Genomic DNA, 9,815 nt, shown 5'->3' with positions numbered 1-9,815 from the left:
ATGTCTCAAATATTTCAGTCTTTCCAAGAGTGCGATATTTTCTCAAATCTCTATAGCACAGCATTTCTCATTTGCAATCTGGTGCTTGTGGTCTTGCAGTACTCAGAAAGGGAGTTACCTTAATTCATCTTCCTTTTCATCAGTCCTGTCTCCTTTTTAAAGAAAAATTGTGTTATTTGATTGAATCTCCTTCAAAGCATAAGGATTTCTGGAGAATTTAATCTGCTCTGAACTTTTTTAGCTTCTGCTTCATAGTGTTCTCCACATACCACTTCTTCTAGTCTATTATTTCTCTGGGCCGTCTTTTGTCTTTACCTCTGCTAGTGCTCACATGTAAGGCTTTTAAGTTGCATTAAAGAAAACGCTAGATTAGTGATAAAAAAGGCATCTTTAATACAAAATAAGGGTAACATGCATTAAGTAAGATACAAGAGATGAAAGAATTTATGAAGGAGAAGCTAAAAATGCTATGCTAAGCCAGTTGCTGGCACCAGCTTTGAATGGCAACAGTCACGGTGTTGAAGAGCATTCCGTCCTCTAAGCCAACAGGTCACTCAATTGCAACCAGAAACCCACTGTCATTTGTCTTGCTAGTTCTTGCATGATCTCAGTTGCCTGTCTGTACATTAAGTTTTATGCTCATATAGTTCTGCATAGTCTGTATGTTCTCATATACTATTGTCATTCAAGTGGTTTTCAACCTTTTTTTGATTTGTGGAGTGCTCTTTTTGAGGAGAGGCAGGAGCCTTGTGTGGCAGGGCTACATATTCACTGAAAATAGGGTTATTTTCCTTTAAACACTTAGTAATTCATGGATTGCACACAGTCTGTATCTCCCTGGTTAAATATTGCTGTTAATAGATCTCTTTTTTCCCTCAGTTATTTCCATTTGTCCCGGCTTGTAGCAAAGGTTAACCCAGCTTCATTTCTAGTAGTTTCCTTTTATCCTTATACTTCCAGATTTCTGAAATTAAATTTTCTTTATTGAGCAATATTAATGTCTTTTTTTTAACGTATTTCTGCATATTTTAAATATCTTGTTTGATGTATTTATTAACTTAGAGTTATCATCCCTGCTGTCCCTGTAGGTTGCCCCCCACCTCCCCCTTCGTTATTTGGCATTAAATATCCAGAAGCTTCTGGGATTTTTTGACACAAGAATTGCTGTTGTGTCCTGCATCAAGTTCCCTATACTTTTTAATTTGATAACCTCACCAGTCAAATCCCTTACCACCAGAAGAATCTTCCAGTAAAACAGCACTCTGTTGTTTGTTCAGTATTTTAGATACCGCTTTTGATTAGCACATCAATTTTCTTTTGCAGGAGCAGGCTGTCCTCATGTGCCAAAAGACAAGCTGGCAAGGAAAAAGGCCAGCCTATCTGAACAGAGCTTTGGCTGGAACTCAGGAAAAAGAGGAGAGTCCACAACCTCTGGAAGAAGGGGCAGTCAACTCAGGAGTGTGCCCAGGTAGCCAAGACCAACAGCATCCTGACTTGCACCAGAAATAGTGTGGCCAGCAGGACTAGGGAAGTGATTGTCCCCCTGTACTTGGCACTGGTGAGGTGGCCTGTGGAATACTGTGTTTGGTCCCCTCACTACAAGAAAGACATTGGGGTGCTTGAGCATGTCCAAAGAAGAGCAATGAAGCTGGTGAAGGGTTTAGAGAACAACCCTTACAAGGAGTGACTGAGGGAACTGGGGTGGTTTAGCCTGCAGAAAAGGAGGCTCAGGGCAAACCTTATCACTCTCTACAACTACCTGAAAAGGGGCTGTGGTGAGGTGGGTGTCAGTCTCTTCTCCCACATAACAAGCTACAGGACTAGGGGAAATGGCCTCAAGTTGTGCCAGGGAAGGTTTAGATTGAATATTAGGAAAAATTTCTTCACCGAAGGGGTGGCCAAGCATTGGAACAGGCTTCCCAGGGAAGTGGTTGAGTCACCATCCCTGGAGGTATTTAAAAGACGTGTAGATATGGTGCTTAGGGAGATTGTTTAGTGACTTGGCAGCGCTGGGTTAATTGTCAGACTCAATGATATTAAAGTTCTTTTCCAGCCTAAATGATCCTATGATTCTATGTTTCTCTTTCCTTTCTTTCTTGCTGCTCCCACTAGCTTTTACTTTCTCATTTTGCCTCCCAGTCTCAACTTCCTTTTTCTGCCTCTGAGATGGCTGATACCCATTCCACCTTGAACCCTACTTCCTCATCATCATCTTTGCCTCTCCTAGTATTCCCCTTTGACTCAATCACTCTCCTTCCATTTACACTTCTTCTTCTTCTAAACAGAACCAGCATAGCACAGAAATAGGTAAAAACTGTGACAAAATGACCTTTCCTCTGCTCTTCATTTTTGACAAAGGCTGCATCTTCTCTCCGACACTGGCTGTGCACCTGCCCTCTCTTGTGATAATTTCTGCAAAACTCTGCACCTCCAGCTGGTCCCTAGAGGAGTCACATTGGTGCTTTAGATAATGAGGCTTCCCTCCCTCCAGTCTGTTCTGGCTATCACTTTTTTTTAATACCTGCCTACTAACTTTCTATGTTCATTGTCCATGTGACACCATTTTTCTCTCTCTCCTGTACTAAAACTTCCATTACAACTGGCTTCTGGCTTTCTGTTTTGCTCTTTCTGTAGCTGATCATTTCATTTTTTTACACTGAGATCTCTGCTTCTTTGTAAGTCTAGATCAGCTGCTTTATTTCTCCAGATAAGTACTGTTTGTCTTGCTTGCCTCATGCCACTTCAGTGTGTTCTTGTTCCTTCCATCAACCAAGATATTTCAGGTTTTAGAGAGGGCAAGAAGGTATATGGCAGACTTGCAAATTGAAGAGTTAACTTCTCAAAGCTTTGCCACCATGCATTATTATTCCTGATGTTTTAAAAAAAGGATACTGTTCTCAAATCAGGAAAACCACAAGAAAATCTCAGTGAGATCAGGCTGCTGGGAAAAGCTTGAAAGAAAGGGAACTCTGAAACGGAAAGAAATTGAGTAATCCTGATTCTTAGGAAATGACAGAAAATGAAAATCAGAATTCCTGAGTAAGGGCAGGGGGAAGGGCATTTAAATAGATCCTATAACAAAGACAACTGCAGAGGGAATTGCAAAAGCACAGAGGAATGAAGCAACCCTGCTCAACAGAAAACAGGAGTAAGCAGCAGTATGCTGGAGGCCCTGAAGACTGCTAGTCTTTCACAGCAAGTTGCAACAGCAGAGTTCCCTGCCGCATGGCCACCAGGCTAGAGAAGCTATGTAAACCCTGGTGGGTGTATTAGACTACATTCAGAGAAGCCACAAGAGTATCAGATAAATGTCCTAATATTTGTGGTAGGAGATGGGACAATGCAGTTGTTATCATCTGTGTGTCCCTTTACTAATGTGGAAAAGGAAGAAAGTTTGCAGAGGAAAAGACATGCTTGATTCCTGATTAATGACAGACAGATTTTGTTTCTAGTGCCACTTACTAAGATTGCAAAAAAAAACAAGCAGAGAAATAATATACTTCTTTAACAAGAGTTGTTCAGTGCTATTTACATGATTGTGGGGGAAAAAAATGTTTTACCAGGTCAGCTATCCCACGGAACAATTTCTTAAATTTTGTTGACCACTAGTGAAAAGATCATGTAAGCCAGTAGCATTCTTTATGCCACCAGCAGAATATACAACATTTCCAGTAACACTAAGAAGTCAAAAAAAGAAGTATGAGAGAAATGAGAAAGCCAGATTTCCAACATAGTAGTCTTAGTGCCATAGACTTGCTCATACCAGAACACCTTTATAAAAGCAGAATAACAATAAACTCTAGAAGAGGCCAGGCTTCTGGGCTGCATCCAGCATAGGTGACAAGAAGGAAGAAAAGCAGCAGTATATAACCACGTCACATCAGGATGCAAATAGCTAAAAATATTGGAAACCACCCAGAGGACCGAGATCAGAAGATGCTTCCACGTTCCCCACAGGAAATAACATGATGAGATAGACAACCCCATATTACACAAAAAATAAATCAAATTGGATGAGAATTCAAATTGATTCTAGAATGGTTGTGCAAGGGACAGTTGTGCCAAAAGAGTACAAGTGTTTCAGCCATGTGTCTGAAAAGACTGTAGACTCTATGTTCACCCAGGAAAGCTGTGTTAGATATTGGTTGACAGTTCCTAGGGAACTGCTGGAACCACAATACAGAAGAATGAATGTAAGTGGAAGAAAGATAAAATTGTTTTTGGAGCAGTTATCACTGTGAAAAAACCAAAAACCTGAAGCCTGTTCAGTTGCAGACCTCAGAGACCTGGTGCAATTTTGGACATGTGCAGTATTACTATACGGCATAATATATGTAGGCAGTTTATACCCAGTTCCTAAGGAAACTAGAGAAAGGGAAGAAAATGTTCCAAGAAAAATGCGAGAAATTATTAGCTACTTTTACTGTGATTGCCAGGAATGAAAGAGTTAGCTGCAGAATGAGAGCTTGGTTACACTGGTGATAGAAAGTAATCTATAAATAAATGCATTTCACAGGTCTTCACAGGATTGAAAAAAAGGAACAAAATAAGATTGAGATAATTTGCCACTTCCTTTGGTGTCATAGTTCTTCATTGCTTTCCAGTATCAAGGCAATGCAGTTATTTCCAAGACAGGAAGTATTGGGTAAGTACTTTTTAAGTGAAAAGCCAATTACTTCCATAGGCATCACAGAACTTAATGAAAGTATGGTTTTGGAATAATACTTGCTTCATTCAGCACATCAGATATTTGTTAGGTTATCCAAAGCCAAAATACTATTAGAAATAGGTGACAGAAGAAGCTTTTGGTACATGCTTTCCTGTGAAAGAATCAGCTTAACTATAGCCCCTGTGTTTACAGTCGTATCCCTTAAACATTTCCTTAGTACTCTTAGTCTTCAGAAAGAATCAGCCTTATGGGAACCAGATTACTAGTGTAATATCTGACTGGTAAAGCTGACAGAGAACACAAAGCTGAACAAAATGTATACCATATGTAGGTCTAACAAGACAACCAGACAACCTTGCCTTGCATGAAAGGAAACATAAAACTCTAGGAAATCTGAAGAGGAAATGAGAAGTGTTTCCAGCCTTAACATATACAACTTGTAAACAGTATCATAAGAATTACTTTTATTTAAAAAAAATATATTTTTAAAAGATTCTGTATATACCAAAATCTATATGCAATCTCAAATGAAGATAATGCATGGAATGTAATTTGCTTACCGAAAAGGTCCGTTCACTGTGTGCTTCAGCAACTGTAGAAAATGGTGCATCTTTGTAACATTTAACAACCGTGTTTAAAAAATAAGAACAAATGAAGAGGAAAACCAGAAGCCTGTCACATATTTCAAGCATTGCAAACATACAAACAAACCCAACCCAGCATTATGTCCCAGTGGAAATGAAAGTCTTAGTAATGACACAAACATTTGAACAGCTTACTGAGTATTTGGTTTGGTTTGTTTCTGTTGTAAAAATGCCTCCTTAAGCCTTTAGTGGCACGGCTGAATCCAAAACCGTTGAACAATTTTTTGCCTAGAATACAAATACTGTTACTGCAACATGGCAACTTTAACTGAGCACTTCCCAGAGTGCAGTCTTAGGGACACATGTTTTGTCAAGAGCTCCAGTTACGCAATAACGCAACAGGAAAGAGCTTAGAGTCAAGGGGAAAAAAAACAACAAACAAACCCTGAGGCCTTTGCTGACCTTACAACAACAGCAATTTCAGCATCAGCCAGCTGACTGGAGCCAGAGATGCACCATTAAAAAGCCTGCTGGAAACTTGCGCAAAGCTGGGTGGAGCAGAAGGAACAAGCCTCTGCCAGGTTTGCTCTCATCTTGGCAATGACCTCTGTATCACTGACAAAGTGTTTCTGAAAGAACAGCATATTTTTATGATTTCACTTCTTTGAAAATAAGTGCTTTACGATATCCACAAGGGATGCTGATATAAACAAATTTAGGACAAAAATACAGCAGTCAGGTGGAAGGCCTTGACCACACAGACTCATACTCTATCACACAGCTGTAAAATATATAACCTAAACAGAAAAAACAACCTTGTTTCCCACCCTGCAGAGTCACTTAATGGATTTCAGCAGCAAGTAGGCCACAAAGCTGTTTTTCTGGAATGGAAATGTTGTAGTTATTTCCTTCTCTAAATATACAGAGCAGGCAATAATGCTTAAAGAATCTCATCCATAAATAGAAATCAATATTGCAATACATGATCCTCATGAAGTCCTGATTTGGCTAAAAGCTCTTAATTTCTGGTATAGCCCTTCATGGCATTTGTGCTGCTGGCAGGAAGCTGCCCAGCAGTGATTTATCAACAAGGAAAATAAGTATCTGAAGCTGGGCTCCTATGTCCATACTTAGTTACCAAAATAAATTGCCTGATTTTCAAGCTTGCCAAGAACCAGAAGCTCCCAGGAGCACATGTGTGATAGAGAAGGAACAATTACATAGCAGATCAAAGCTAAAGCAGGCTAACCAGAGTCCACGAAATTACAGAGGAATTCAAGCCTTTAGTGCCAAATGGAACATATTTTATTTCTTTTTGCTTTTCAGTTCCAGGTCTCCAGTCTGTGACCCACTGAGAAAGCTACTAACTCCAGAATCGCCTGTTGGTGACCAAATCTGACAAACTTCAGAACAATTTAGGGAGTTTTCACCTGACATTTTTAGGACAGCTTTCTAAAGCTGTGCCAGATCACTTACATGTCCAGATATCTTCTAATCCAGGGTAATGTAATGAATTTTAAATCACTGTCTCCAGATGTCTAGCACAAAATAGTTTAAGAGAGCTTAAACTTAAGTCAGCTTTCTGTGGAAAAGGAGTATAACATTTTGATATTCATGCATTATCTACAATGTTTCCTGCTTGATGCAAGCATAAAATTAAAGGTCCGTCTTCAGAAAGTGTCTGATACTGTCAGAGCTACATGTTACTTCTTATAGCTCCAAGTGGCCAGAACTGAAGTCAGACTACCTTGGGCAGATGATGACCCTAATTGGTGTCACTCAGACAGAAAAAAATGGCCCCACAACACCACAATAAATCATGATATTATAAATTATTTATTCACAAGTAAAGCTTCAGCCTCCTGTGGACTAAAAAAAATATACGTATTTCAAGACATAAATAAGAAAAAAATGGCTAATAAATTCAGAGCTGTTTTGTTGCAAAATAAATAAAAATAAATAGTTTTTTTCAGTTTGGTTCAAATAAATCCAGTTGGACATGACTTAGTGAATGTCCAGGAAACAAATCCCAAACATTTCATCTCTATCACATATCACCAGCTACATATAACCATAATGAAGTCAGTGAGGGCCCAGTGTCATAAGAGGGTATGGATGCTACTAGAATAAAAATAACCTCAGTAATATTTCCCACACTAGAACCAAGAGGCAATTTAACCTCAGAATAGTAAGCCTAGTGTTCTGTGTTTACTCTGACATATTAGAAAAAAAATTACTGTTGCCAGTTTCAGCTATATCTGATCCAACATTGCTTTAAAGCTGTGTTAGTAGCACATGTGTGGTGTTTTAGAGCAACCTCTGTGCTAGTTAGAGTCATGGAAGGTTATTCATAAGAAAATTACATAGTAAATCTGTTTCAGTAGGAGAGAAAAAAAAAAATTCTTCTCATTATATCCCATATTTGTTATGTGTTAAGCTTAGCTCTCCTCTTCCACTATAATTTTTCATCTTGACCCAAATATGACTGATTTTAGGAAGACAAGAAGTTAAAATGCTCAGTCTCAAATGGACCTACACTACCTTGCAGCACACAGGTTAAATGCTATTCAACTCATATTACAGGAAGGTGGATTAGACCTGTAGGTCTTGTAATACTGACTAAAGCTGGCATGACTCGACTACATTTTCAGTTTAAAGTAATGGTGAGGAGCATGCAATTCCTTCAGTGAGAGATTTGCTGTTGAAGAATGACCTAGAATTTTCACATGTAAATCTATTTATTACCATAAGCTTATGATTTTTTTGGGTGGTTCTCTTTAAATTTGCATATCTGTATGTAGGGCTCAGGCATAGTCTCATCCGTCTGCTCTCCCATTCCTTGCACACAGTTGACAGTGTGAGGTTCTCAGCTTTTACAAAAACATGACTCATAGAAAAAAGTTTCCTTTTGGGAAGCTCCACTTCATTAGGTCTTGTGTGAGCCAGCCTCTTCTGACCATTCCAGCTCAAATATTAGGACATCTTTGTGTTCAGCTCTCTAATTCTCTGCCAACTCCTTCTCATGAAATAGTTTCAATAGGAAGCCTCAGCCACAGCCTTCTGCTTCTCTCTCTAATTCCTGGACTCACAACTTATTTTGCTTAGGGACTCTGCCACCACCCTCTTGCATTAGTTTCTTCAGAACACAGACAGTGTTCTTAAAGGTCATTGGTGCCCAAGTCCTCGTCCATGTCCTCACAGACTGAGTGGGTCCACCTGGGGCCAATCTGAGCCCCTTCTCCTTGCTCTGGGCCTATCATATTTGAACAAAGCACCTAACGCGCATTCTCACCTTGTCCAACTATTAAAAAAAAATCTGTGGTCAAATCCTGCACCAAAGGTCTGTATTTTACTAATGCTCAGGTGCTCATATGATTACTCAAGAATGTTAGCATTTGCACATCACAGATTTCAGTGTGAAACTCACAGGCTGCCAGTGAAAGTCCTCAAATCCATTCTGCACTTTTTTACTTCTCAGAAGTCTGTGCTGAACATGCAGACCGTGTGTTCTAACATACTTGCAAAAATGCACAATGAAACAACACATTTGAATCTAAAACCTGTTCCTGGAATTACTGCTTGTTTTATTTTAATGAACAACTGAGTTTTAAACATGTTGAAAAATAGGAATCAGGAGTTTATTTTGCTATTTGTGCAGCCCCAATATTTGCTGTCCAACTATCTGTGAGCAAGATTTGAATGTTCTTGAAAATGATTACATGTCTTAAGGTCCTTAAATTTTTTTCCCCAATTCTATTTCATTAGCACCACTTTCTGATTGTTAGATACAAATACTTTCTCTGCTTTTCTGCCATCCATTGTATGGGCAAAACCAAAAAAAAGTGACCCTATGCATATCCAACTTCAGTGTTTCCAGAAAATCCAAATGCTTAAGTTAATTCTCACAAATGACTTGAAAAACATTTATATTGATTTTAATATTAAACTAGAGAAGCCCAAATTAAAACTCCAGCACTTACTGAGAGACAGTTTAAGAGACCACAATTTTAAAAAAAACACCAGAAACACAGAAACAGACAAAAACCTCAGCAACCTTACAGTACAATATTTTGATATAACAAGATAGCAGACGGAGATGGGTCAGATTTTCTCTTTCCTGTGCACATAACTCATAATAATACATGCTTCTTAGCAATGTTGCTGTAAAGATATACCCCGTAGCATATCAACAAGTGTACTTGCAGAAATCAGATCAGTTTAAGAAATGATTCATGAACATAAAGAAGGGCTGCATGTGTAACAAATATTCAGCCATCTGCACATTTTGTTTTCTCATCTCCTGCTTACCAAGTAGCTTCTCTTTGAGAGTTTGCAGTATTCCCTGTCAAAATGGAAGTGCTAGTCCGGTCGCCAGCCACACCTTTTTATGTTTAAGTACATATATTTGCACCAGGTGACTAAGGCTTTTCTTTCCAAGTTAAACAAAGTGTTTTCCTACATGATGACTACCCTGTATTTTTGTTTCTCACTTTAAAGCTTTGTGGAGGCAAAAAAAAATTATCTTATTTTACTGTGAAACATAGCAGGTGGAGTCACTTACA

General features: G+C 38.8%; 1 long non-coding RNA gene across 1 annotated transcript; it reads left to right on the top strand.

The window, feature by feature from the left end:
- Nucleotides 1-221: 221 nt before the first annotated feature.
- On the top strand, nt 222-7,056 carry LOC130150342 (uncharacterized). Its single transcript, XR_008822209.1, has 3 exons — nt 222-1,468; nt 4,517-4,645; nt 6,580-7,056. It is a non-coding gene; the product is annotated as an uncharacterized LOC130150342 (long non-coding RNA).
- The last annotated feature ends 2,759 nt before the right edge of the window (nt 7,057-9,815 follow it).

Source organism: Falco biarmicus, chromosome 5, assembly GCF_023638135.1.
Source record: "Falco biarmicus isolate bFalBia1 chromosome 5, bFalBia1.pri, whole genome shotgun sequence".
In the NCBI taxonomy this organism is placed as follows: Eukaryota; Metazoa; Chordata; class Aves; order Falconiformes; family Falconidae; genus Falco; species Falco biarmicus.
The sequence above is the reverse complement of the archived record's forward strand: the minus strand, read 5'-3'. Positions and strand labels throughout refer to the sequence as shown.